At 40.5% G+C, this 12,698-nt stretch overlaps 4 non-coding genes across 4 annotated transcripts; 2 read left to right on the plus strand and 2 right to left on the minus strand.

The window, feature by feature from the left end:
* Nucleotides 1–1,575: 1,575 nt before the first annotated feature.
* On the minus strand, nt 1,576–1,665 carry trnap-ugg. Its single transcript is given in 2 exon segments — nt 1,576–1,611; nt 1,630–1,665. It is a non-coding gene; the product is annotated as a tRNA-Pro (tRNA).
* A 241-nt stretch (nt 1,666–1,906) lies between these two features.
* trnaf-gaa lies at nt 1,907–1,979 on the minus strand. The gene has a single exon. It is a non-coding gene; the product is annotated as a tRNA-Phe (tRNA).
* Nucleotides 1,980–2,362: 383 nt separating this feature from the next.
* Nucleotides 2,363–2,434, plus strand: trnaw-cca. The gene has a single exon. It is a non-coding gene; the product is annotated as a tRNA-Trp (tRNA).
* A 2,177-nt stretch (nt 2,435–4,611) lies between these two features.
* trnae-uuc lies at nt 4,612–4,683 on the plus strand. The gene has a single exon. It is a non-coding gene; the product is annotated as a tRNA-Glu (tRNA).
* Nucleotides 4,684–12,698: the final 8,015 nt, after the last annotated feature.

A 12,698-nucleotide genomic window follows, 5' to 3' on the forward strand; every position in this document is an offset into this window, starting at 1 on the left:
ACTGTGGAATCGAATTCTAGAAGATGGGTTCTGAGAGGGTGAAGGCCGACCAATGGTGGGGCGGGCGAGTCAGTGCACGTGAAGCCTACCGCAATCCGCTGAGCAGAGAAAGAGGGCACGTTGGGTTGTGATAGCAGGTCACAGATATAGAGAGGTGGAAGTCGTTGGAGGGCACTGAAGGTGAGGAAAAGTATCTTCATCTGTGTCCTCTGACTGATCGGAAACCAGTGGGGCAAGGCGAAGATGGCAGTCATAGGTTTGTGGAGCCTTTTACAGGAGAGAATCCGGGCTGCAGAGTTGTGTATGATCGGCACCGAAATCTGCATGAATGAAAATTAGGAAATGTGAACCCATTTTTGTGTAGCTAAGCGGGAGAGCATTGAATTGCAGATCAAGTTCAAATCCAGACTTTTTCTCAGTGGAGTCAATATTGCGAATAAAAATTCTCAGAATTTCCTTAATATTTTCAGCTTCTGTCAATTAATAATAATCACTGCATTTGATACAGCAACGTTTATATAAAATGCTTCCATGGTGAGACAAAAAAGGAAGCTCCAAAGAAAGAGACAAATGTATCCAAGTTTATTAAAAACTAATTATGGCATGAAAATGGATGCAAACAAAGATAGCACTTGTCATATTCTAGTTAACTGAGCTTTAATGCCTTCAGATTCGGGAGATTGGTGATCCCGACAACGTGGTCTACTGCCTCTCCGCCCCTGGTATCGACTGATACCGGTTACTGGATGACCTGCTCTGCCCCTGCTCCTTTCCTCTCTCTCGCTGTCGAAGGACTGACTTGCTGAAGGATGATCAAGAAATCCGTCTTGTCATTAGCATTCTGCCCTTCCAAGTCTTCAGTACTGCGGTTTCGATCGGAGAGGTCAGGCCTTAGCACAGGTGACCATCGAGCTCCACCACTGTTCTCTCCCGGATCCCAGACAACTTCCGTCAGTTTCTACAAGTACTGACGCTTACAGCCACGTCCCGTTCAGACCATTACATTCCCTTAGATCTATTCATTTTAACGCAATCCTTCATTCCGTCCACCGGTGCCATGACCCATTCGGTCTTTTCAACATCAGCTCCTTCCAATGGGATCTCTGCTGGAGTTTTACTGCGCGTTCTTCTCCACCATGATTTCACAAGCACCGATTTTAGTCTGTTTCCTCTTATGTGGCATTTTGTCACAGCCCATCTTGAAACACAAATGATTTACATCTATTACATTTCCCTTGTTTGATTCTCAGCATCTCACATAATTCGCTACGTTTGTTCAGCATGTAATATTTTGGAAAATCCAATGCTGCTGCTAACAATATTTTCCTTCTACAGATACAAAATAATATTCAACTGGAAGGGCAAGGCAGGTACAGAGCAAGGTTGAATCAATCACCAAAAATCAAGGATGGCTTTCAACAATATAAATCTTGCATTATAAACCTCTGGCGCTGCAACGGATGTTAATTTCGCCAAATGAATAGGACAATTACTGTGTCGGTACCACCAAAATAATTTAATTGCTTAAATCTCCAATCAGAGTGGGAAACATGGACAACCCTTCAGCTAAAATTTGGGCTCGTCCGGGATTCGAACCCGGGACCTCTCGCATATTTATTAATTTGCTTGCCCAAAGCGAGAATCATACCCCTAGACCAACGAGCCACTGCATCAAATAACTGAAATGTCAAAAGAAGAACTTAGCAATATCAAACTAAATGGATCTCTGTTGATTTGCTGCACATTTATAAAAAATCATCTCGATCTTCATGTCATTGGAAAAAAAATTGTGTTTGTTGATTGAAACAGAACTAAGCAGAATAATCACAATATAAGGTCACCCAAACGGCCAGTCATAACAGGACATACGTAGACTGTGAGTTACAATCAAACCGAACAAGAAAACTGCCGAAACCCGGGATTGAACCAGGGACCTTTAGATCTTCAGTCTAACGCTCTCCCACCTGAGCTATTTCGGCGGTTGTAAAATTAAATGTTTCTGCTTGTTTTNAAAAAAATTGCACAAATCTTGTTTTCTAATGAAACACCTTCTAACTTCGGGTCGCTCATTTGGGGGACTTTATAGCCGATTTATATTGACAAAAAGAAAATTTTTCAGAACTTCTTCTCAGGGAATTATCAGGGATGTTCGGGAGCTCCGAATATCGGCCGTGAAGTGGGTTTTGAACAATGCTTCAGGATAACCAATAACACAAGATTTCTTTGGATTTACTTTACATCTCTCATCTCAAGTCATATTCCTTTACTCTGTTATATTTTAGTAACGTTTACATTTGCTATAGTGTCACGGCACATCTTTGAGTCGTCTATAATTCCAGCCTCTCGTGTGGGAGAAGCTGACGACCTCGTGGCGCAACGGTAGCGCGTCTGATTCCAGATCAGAAGGCTACGTGTGCAAATCACGTCGAGGTCAATGTTTTGATTCACAGTTAATGTAATCTTGTTGTTGTTGTTGTTAAGTCTTATGAAAAACAAACAACAAAAATAACGCAGAACACGAATTATCAATAAGTTGTGTAAAATATTTATCATCAACATATCCCACCTGATGTTAATTATATTAATAATTAGTCGTAGTAGTAATAAGTAAACAGTTAATTCACTTTACAATGTATTCTGTGAAGTGCTTTGAGACGTCGCGAAGTTGTGAGAAGGCACTATATCAAACGCGAGGTTTACTGAAATTATTAGTCAAATGAAAACAGCGGTGAGTTTCAAATAAAACAATTAAATGTGTGCCAAACTGAAAAGCGATGGCGATTGCCGTGACTCTGATGTGACCTGAGTTTGTAGCGGCCACAAAACAATATATTAACCACGATACTATCACGGCTGTATATTTGCCTCCACATACAATATTTGGGATCATTTATCATCCCTTAGGCATAAAAAAAAACAATTACTGCGCACACAACTTGTACAGAAAATATGCGAGTGGAGGGAATTCGTGGATTCTGCTGTAATCGATTCTTACCTGAATTTCTAACAAACATGTTTGTTAACTTCTTGTACGTCAGCGCTTCGAAGGCTGAGTTTGTGGATTGCATGAGTCGAGGAGTTCTCGACTGCAACTGATATTGCGGATTGAGTGTATTTACAAATCCTCGTATCTATATGGTAGTCCTGGAGGAATATTGAGACACTAACTGAAGTCAAGTGTGGCCACAAGGCCCAGGTCGAAGTCTTTCTGCCGATGAAAGAAATGCAATATATCCTGCGACGTGTGGTTTGGAAACGAATACAAGTGTTTCAACAATATGTCGGTTGAAAAGCACAGCAAATTGTCACGAAAGGAAAACTAAATGATAAACAGTTGCAAAGTTTTTCACTATATTGTTTCAATTGCGAAGAAGTAATTGAAACAGAATATAATTACACCAAAATAGGCGCGTCCCTGAGTGGGCTTGAATCACCTATCGTTCAGATAACAGCCGAACGCCCTGAACGATTGAGCAACAGAGACTTCTTTCTACATCCTTCTGCCACAGAAAAGTATAGCTTTTTATTGACTTAACTGTTGTCACAGGCAGCCCATGGATTATTAAAAATTTACAGCATCTCTAAATGAGCTATTCCAAGCTGAAGAGTAAACGCAAATAGATGGAGTTACTGATCACCGTATGATGTGGAAGTATTTTCACATCGTGCTCCTTATTCCGCCACAACAGATGTTTAAATGAAGTTCAAATGTATTGAAAACTTTATTTGTATCAAATAAGCATTAATTTATGAACACTGCTTATGGAAACAGTTTTGAATGTTGTTAGAAATATCAGCATCTTTTCACTGTTGATAGACGTCAGTTTCAGTTCAGTATATTTTGGATGTGAGTTATTTTTTTTCAAATTTTTAATTTAACTGCAGTGCTGACACACTGCAACATTGCATCTCCACAAATCTGTAATGTTCTTCCCCACGACAATCGAGGCCTTATAGTAGTACACAATAGAAATGCACAGACTGAAGGTCCCCCCTCTCTCGTCGTGAAAACATCCACTGAATGCAACCAAGTAACCTTGTGTTTCTGATGCCAGTGATTGTCACCGAATCGGCAGTTGTGATTGTGTTCCGCAATTTCATGGGATTCATTTTCATTTCTTCTGAGTCCAATGAATATAATATATAACATCAACTGATGTCTGTTGGTGCTTTTGAACGATTGGACATTTTCTTCTGAAACGTTTCACTGCTTGACATCAAGTCCAATATCCAGTGCTATTCCATGTCACCTGTTTGATTGCTGAATCTAGAAGCAGAAATATTCAGGAATACGAAACGTTATGTTATCTTTTACAATATATGTATCAATGCTAATCTCTCCATCTTCATTCTCACAATAATTTTAATATTTCTTTTCCTCACAACTCTTTATTTGAAAAGTTATTGTGTTTGAACTTTTACGAAAGGCATCCTTATTCTTATAGAAAATAAAGAAATCATTTTACGGATACATTTGTCAGTGTAATCTCTTACTGGGGTTTGCGAACATGATTGGGATAAGAGCTCATGGCTCTGTGAAGCTCATTGAGACATTCTGCACACAAGAAAGGAGCACGTATTACTGAATAGTGTTATCATATGCAAACGCGTTCCCTGATGGTCTCGTGGTCAGGATTCGGCGCTTTCACCGCCGCGGCCCGGGTTCGATTCCCGGTCAGGGAAATATTTTTGCTCGGTCTCCAATGAACCTACTCCATATAAAAATAGGCAAACATTAATGAAGATCAATTGTCCCTGCTCTTTCCAGTAACTATGTGTCTAATAAAAAGGGTAAATTCTGAAAATGATGTCTTACTTTCTTGCATTTCAGACTTTCCTTATTCTGACTTCAAACGGGCGTCAAGTTATCGTTGAAATGGATGATGAAGAGTTCCGCTTGACGTGGCAGGAGCTTCACAAATATAACTACTTGTTGTAATATTTTGCTGTTTCATTTTTATATGAAATGATACATATTTAAAGTACGGAAAAAGGCCATAATCTCATCCCAGATCATGTCTTGTTAGTTTTTTTTATAAGAATATGTCTTTCGGTGTCATTTAAATGCCCGTTCCACATACCATTACATGCAACATTCCTGTGGGATTTCCTTGTGCAGCTGAGCAGCAAAGAGTTCTCAGCTGGATTTAGAAATTCCGAAGCATGGTGATCGTTCAGCATTTGACAGAACCCGGTTGGGCAAAAATAATAATCGTCATCGCCGGTTTAGATATTAACTTAGTTCCTTTGGAACACTCATGTGGATTATGCAGACAAGACAACAACTGTAACAAGAAGAATATTACATTTTTAGAGCGCCGTTCACAAAGCGCTATGTGGGATGGATAACAAAGGGTGGGGTTGGAGAGGCTAAAGGCCGAATTACGATGGTGGATCTGGCCACACGTGAGACATGAAGCAGGCCAGAGCCTGCTGAGCCGAGAAAGCGGACAGGTTAGCAAGTCACTGAGTTACCAATTGGCAAGGCGTGGAGGGTCTTTAAGGCGAGGGCGAGGATTTTGAATTCTATCTTCTGAGGAATGGGGAGCCAGTAGAGTCGAGGGTTAGATTGCTGGTGTCACGGAGACACTTGCGGGAGAGAACACGAGCTACAGAGCTCTAGGCCTTCCCAACACTTTCCTCCACAGTAACGATGTAGCTGCAGCTTTCTTGTGGAGGAAAGATTTAAGAAGCCAACAAGCAGGGAGTTGTTGTATTCAACCGAAATACGATGAATGCGTGAATGAGGATTTAAGTCAAAATTTAAGACTTTTAGAAATTTCCTGCCCTCCCACTCTTCTCTCCAGATACTGGCCTGGCTCACGTCACGGCATTGCCCAACATATAATCGATAGGCCGTCTTTCAACCTCCATAACCTAACTTTGGCGCCCTTCCGATCCCTGCATTTCATGTCCATCTGTAGACTGTCCTCTGTGTCCAGGCCTTGGGTCATATTCTCCCTATACCCGCTCCCTTCTTCACAATTCTCCCGCTTCCACCCCCGATTTTCTGTGGAAACCCATATCTCTTCATATTTTTCGACGCTTTCCAAAAGTGAAAGGTGCTAAAAAAAATCAATTTGTTTTTATTGTTCTTGCAAAATTCTGCGACGTCCTCAGTTTTATTTGCATGATTTTATTGCTCAAACCAAGAGCAGCTGCAGGATGTAGTGCTCATTTTACTGTCGGTGTGTAGTTTAACTGTAGAATTCCTAAACCGTAATTATACACTCTGTAGCAGAGCTCAGTTGCCGTTTTACATTCAATTGTTCTTTAGTTTCACATGACATTCACTTAGCTTGTTGTTTATGATCCTGGTTGGTTGGACGTGATCCTGGTGTAGATTGAAACTCCGAAACTTATTGTCATGTTTGGGAAGGGGATCATATTGTTTCGAGTTTGTAAACTTCTAATTATATTCTGTGTAGCAGTTAGTAACCATTGCTAGATTCGACCGTATAAATAAACTTGCTGTACAAAATGAAAAATATCGAATATTTGAATGAAATGAGAGGTATATCCCACCGAAAAACAACAACCAGTTGATCAACCATCAGTCATCGTTGGCTGAGCAGGAAATTGAAAATTAAGTGCTAAAAGCCCTAATTGTAAAAGCACAACGGTAAACGTGTCTCAATTTTAACATTGAAATGATTGAATGCAATGGAGTCTGTTAGGTTAATGGTTATAGCGCTCACTTTCAGTGGAGAATACATAGGTATGATTCAAAAGGCATATGACAAAGCGCCACATGAAAGACTCGTAAGAAAGACAGAAGGCCATGGTTTAAAAGGAACAGTGGCTGCATGGATTCAGAACTGACTGGAAGACAGAAATCAGAGAGTTGTGGTGAACGGCTGCTTTTCTGACTTGAGGGAAGTGTACAGTGGCTTCCCTGAGGGATCGGTATTAGGACCGCTGCTCTTCTTAGTATATATGAATGATCTGGAATTGGATATAGCAAGCACCGTTTCCAAGATTGCAGAAGACACAACGTGAGGTAGAGTGGCAAACAGTGATAAGGATAGGAGCCAACTGTAGGAAGACATAGAGAGAATTGTAAAATGGACAGACATATGGCAGATGAGTTTTAATGTAGAAAAATGCGAAGTAATGCCTTTTGGTTGAAAGAATGAAGGGAGGCAATGTAGGTTGTTAATCCAATCTTAAGGGGGTTAAAAGTACAGAGCGATCTGGGGGTGCATGTGAATGAATCCTTGAAGCTGGCAGGACAGGTAGATAAAGCGGTGAAAAAGGGCATATGTGACACTAGACTTTATAAATATGGGGATAGAGTGCAAGAGTCAGAAGGTTATGATTAACCTGTGCAAAACACTGGTCAGGCCTCAGTTGGAATACTGCTCCCACTTCTGTGCACCACACTATAAGAAGGATGTTAAGGCACTGGAAAGGGTGCAGAGGAGATATACGAGGACGGTACCAGGAAAGAGGGATCTTGATTATGAGGAAACACGAGTGAGGCTACGATTAGTCTGATTCGAGCAGAGAATGTTACGGGGAGATCTAATGTGAGGGGATTTGACAGGTTAGGAAGGGAAAAAAACAATTTCCACTTTTACACTGTCGGGTGTGTCGTTGACTCGAGGTCCAACAATCAAAATAGTATCAAAAAGAGGCAGAGGGGAGGTAAGAAGACATTTTTTTCACGAAGCGAGTTGTTCAAATCTGGGGAGCATTGCCTGAAAGCGTGGTCGAGGCCGATTCCATAACTGCATTTAAAAACGCAGTGGACGGGTATTTGAGGAGGACGCGTTTGCAGCGTTATGGGGAAAGGGCTGGGGAGTGGGATTGACATCACACTGCTCTATTCGAGGAGTCGGCGGGCACTCGATGGGCCGAATGGCCTCTTTTTGTTACTTGTGACTCTGTGATTCTATGATTTTTGTCGCCCTCCTCTTCATCCTGTCTGCTCCCCCAACATTATTTTGGTAATGCGCCGAACGGAACTGGATATAGTACTCTAATTATTGTCTGAACAATAGTTTGTGGAGTGGCGTGATCACCCTACTGTTATGGCTTGGTATTAATCTTTTGATACATCCCAAAATCTGACTTGTTTTTCACACTGCCACAGACCATTTTTGGGTGAGATTCAGTTTATTGTCAGACAGAAACCCCAGGTCCATTTTCTTCTCCATACATGTTATTTTCCTTCCGTTGAAATAATAGCTAATTTGTTCCCATATGCAGTTCTTTACATTTCTCCACTGTGATTTTCATCTGCCACTGTTCTGCCCAATTCTAAAGCTTGTTCAAAATCCTACTGTAACCTATCTTGTTCAGATTTGCAACCTACGACCTTCGTTAGGTTATTGTCAAATGTAAGCTTAGCCACTGTGCTAGTGACTCCTAGTTCCAGCTGTTTCAAATATTAAACAACAGAGGTCCAAAAGCAAATCCTTATTGAACTCCTCTCGTAATATTTTCCCAGTCTGATGACATTGTTCGTTTTACCATTCTCTGGTCTCTTGCCGTCAAACAATTGGATATCCATTATAATATATGCGAAACACAGACAGAGGGACATACACGCAGACAAAGCGAGACATGCATGCAAAGAGAGGGATCCAGCACTTCATTGGATTGTCCTCAATTTGGGCTTGAACACCCAAAATGCTGATTCAAGAGGTGAGAATGCTGCAACTAATCCAAGCTGACATCCTTATATTTAGCACCTGAAAACTCAATTGATACCACAATCTATTGAATGTAGGGAATTCATGTTGGAATTATTTCGCACACAAAATAAACAGTCAATTCACTTTACAATATATTTGCGAAGCGTTTCGAGACGTCTCGAAGGCCTGATAAATGGCTTTATCAAAATCAAGGATCATTATTATTATTATGGGGTTATTATACTGAAACATTTCCTCATAGCTCGATAATCTGCAACAGTGCCTTCATTGGGGTCCCAAAGCCTTATTTCTTGCCATCCTGGACACAAAACACTCCAGAATTAGTTCAAGGAGAGTGCGAGCCTCCAGGAAGAGAGTGTGCCTTCAATATCAGACATTGTTTGGTTTACATTATTATTGTTATTACATATAATAATTTATAAATGGCTACATATGTTGACCACGGTTTCTGGTTTCGATATTTTAATGACAGCAAGCAGCATTTACATAGGATTCTTAACGCAGGGTGGCTTCTTGATGTCGAAACCTTGGTGATAGCTTTCCCCATGGATGCCATAACAAGCTGCTAAAAATAAATAATTGACGTAAGTTGCACCGCTTAGGGAGAGTGCATGTTTTCCACATGTCTGAATCTCGTTCATCATCATGTGATAAATCTTCTAAGTTAAGCGTTCACGTTGGTATAAATTAGGCTGTGTGTTTTGCTCCTCAATCTCATATAGATCGTCTGAGCTCCTGTCTGTACCGAGAGGAGGTACCATCGGTTATCTTCGAAGATGACAATTGCGCCAATATACAGGATACGAAACATTTTCTATCCGATTCTCGCTGCGTTTGGAGTTCCTAGCAAGTTGTTTAACGGATTCCTTAGTTAGATTAGTTTGTAGTAAAGTAAAGTTTGCAGCCTGACTCAGCTGGCAGCACTTCCTCCTCTGATTCAGAAAGATTTGGATTGCTGACCCAGACCCATTGATCTTTGTTGGAGGAGCCGCGATTTGAATCCGTATTTAACAAGTAAAGTCCTAATTGATCCTTCAGACATGAAAGATCATTTGGCACAATTCAAAAGAAAGGGTATTTCTTTGAGAATTTTGGCCAACAACTACATGTAAAAAAAACTTCGATATATACTTGATAATTTACTTCATGTCAGTTGCCTGCGTTAACCTGCCGCGTTTGCCGACATATAGGTTTTTCAGTAAACTCAAAAGCTTTGGGAAGTTTGGACGTACATTAATGGATTCCTGAAGCTCGGTGGTTAAAGCAATAACATCGCAAAAGCGAGCGACCTGGGTTCAATTCCCGGCATCGCGAAATGTTGGGCAAATTATTCACTCCACATACATCTGCTTACCGAGTAAAAAGTTGGAACTCGGGTGTTAGTCGATTGTTGGATCGCATTTCTGGAGAAAGTAATCATTAAAAAATTATAACATCAATCCAAGAGAGTCTGGGAGACACTTCTGTGTGGAATTGGCTGCCGCTCTCCGTCCACAAATGTACAGTCAATTCACTTTACAAAAATAATTATAATCCTTTCATTTGACATTGCACGTTTCGCGCACTCCACATATCGCAAAGCGCTTCAGAGAATATAGTGCACAGAGAATTGTCTTTATTTGTAGCTTAAAGCTGGCAGCCAATTACGCATTGCAATATACCACAAGCAACCATGGATTGAGTGGCCAGATTTTTCTTTAATGATTATTATCTTCGGAAAAGCGATCTATCAATTGACTAACCACCGGGTGTCTGCTTACTGTCAGGTAAATAGATATATTAGGTGATATGTTTTCATGTGTTTATAAGAGGTGAAAATTTTCACATCAAATGCAAGTAAAATTACTATTATTATGATATATTACAGAGAGAAAAAGAGAGAAAATGATAGGAAAATCGCAACTGGTATTATTATTTTAAACAGGGTTTAGCCAATGATTATCCATACGTTTGACTTATTTGTTAGCCTCTCAGTGAGAAGTTTGCGGGTTGAAGCCCACAAAACTTCGTTGAGCTGAGGGTCTGAACCGTGATAGTCCAAGCTTTTGTGAAGTGGCGTTTTCTGGCATTTTACCCACAATTTTAAATTGTAAAACTGTGCGCAATTGGCTGCCGCGTTCGCCCACAAATATACAGTCAATTCACTTTACAGTGTGTTCTGTGAAGCGCTTTGGGACGTCCTCCCGACGTGAAAAGCGCTATATCAAATGCAAGGATTATTATTATTATTATTATGTAAATCCAAGTGATTGTTGTATCTATCTCTCTCTGTCTGTTTGTCTCTGTATCTTTCTGTCTGCGTGTATCGATATCTGACACTCTCTCTTTCGCTGTTGTGGTATCTTTGCGTGTCACGCATTTCCGAGTCAGGTTTTGTGCCATCACACATCGAATCCATAAGTTTAGCTTTTGAGGTGGGACAGAAATGCGACTATTGTTCATTCAATTCATTCAAGTCCCTGCTTTCGATTTCTTCATACTTCTTTAATTGTAGCGACTTACTAAGTAAATGCTGGTTGTTGTATTGTTGTAATGGGCAATTCTCTGTCTCTCTTTCTGCAGCTAACATGGTGTCGATTGTAATCCTGTCTCGAGGGCGGTGTGGACTCTCCAAATGTATCTCGAGCTATCTGGTGGCCATGTCAACAGCAGATCTGATGGTGGTTATCATATCAGTGATTTTCTTTCGAGTAATTCTTCCTCATTTCCCAAATTCATTCCTGTCCATCACACCTGTGTGCGGGCTCCTTACTGTCCTCGCTGGTTCAACAACATCAATTTCTGTCTGGTTAACTGTGGCTTTCACCTTTGATCGATACGTGGCAATTTGTTGCCAAAATCTCAAAACAAAATATTGTTCAGGAAAAACTTCTGGTACAGTGATAGCAATATTGAATGTGCTTTGCGCCGTGATAAGCATTCCATGGGGTTTTATATTTGAACCCCAGTACATATTTAATAATATACCGTGGGGTTGCAAACCTAAAACAAGCTACTTCACTTCTCTCGCTTGGGAAGCGTTTGACACGCTTAATTTTATTTTAACACCAATTCTCCCATTCCTTATTATTTTTCTGCTCAACGCCCTGACTGTCAGCCACATACTGGTGGCCAGTCGAGCCCGCCGCAGATTGCGGGCACATATTACTGGGGACAGGAATAGAGGAGAGAGTGACAGTGATCCAGAGATGAGGAACAGAAGGAAATCCATCGTTTTGCTCTTTGCGGTTTCAAACAGTTTTATATTATTATGGACGACGTATGTTTTATTTTACATATATTGGAGGTTTTCAAAAAGTTATTTCCACAACGGCCCTTTGGACCCTTTTTATATTATCTGGCAAACTGGTTACATGCTGCAGCTTTTGAGTTCCTGTACAAACACGTGTATTTACGCCGTTTCCCAGACTAAATTTAGGGAGGAGCTTAATAAACTGGTGAAGTTTCCATTAAATCTATTTGATAAATTATTTCGTTAACAGATGTTGCAAGCGCCTCTAATAAAATGTTGATTTCAATAGAAATCGAGAAATGCTACACTCTGCAACCGATTTCCCAGGTTAGGTTTGCAGATTACAGGATATGCCAGAAACCGTATCTCATAGTCGACATGATCCAAACAGCAATCGTATAGGCATAAATTATCGTCAAGGACGAAACACAAAGCAAAACGGGACACAATCAATATCCTAAAGTAAAGTGCTGCTGAATGGAAATTCATCAGGAAGAAAAGATTGGTTGAGTTAAGAGCGGTCGGGAAAGACAAGGGAGCGAATTGTTGTGTTAGTTAAGGGAAAGAGCTATTGTAAAGCAACGAACTATCTAATGGCATGATAACAAAAGTACCAGATGGACATCGTAAGAGGAGCTATGAAAGAGCAAGTGCGTCCTTAGGCCTTGCTTAATTTAAACTACAATTGTATTCTAAGTTGCGTAGCTTTCACGTGCACAACAGAGCCGACAAGAGCAAGAGTCGTGATTATGCGAATTACACATTTGCTCTCCAGTAGGAACGAATCATATCATTTTTATTGTAAT

This window comes from Callorhinchus milii, unplaced genomic scaffold, assembly GCF_018977255.1.
Source record: "Callorhinchus milii isolate IMCB2004 unplaced genomic scaffold, IMCB_Cmil_1.0 Scaffold42, whole genome shotgun sequence".
In the NCBI taxonomy this organism is placed as follows: Eukaryota; Metazoa; Chordata; class Chondrichthyes; order Chimaeriformes; family Callorhinchidae; genus Callorhinchus; species Callorhinchus milii.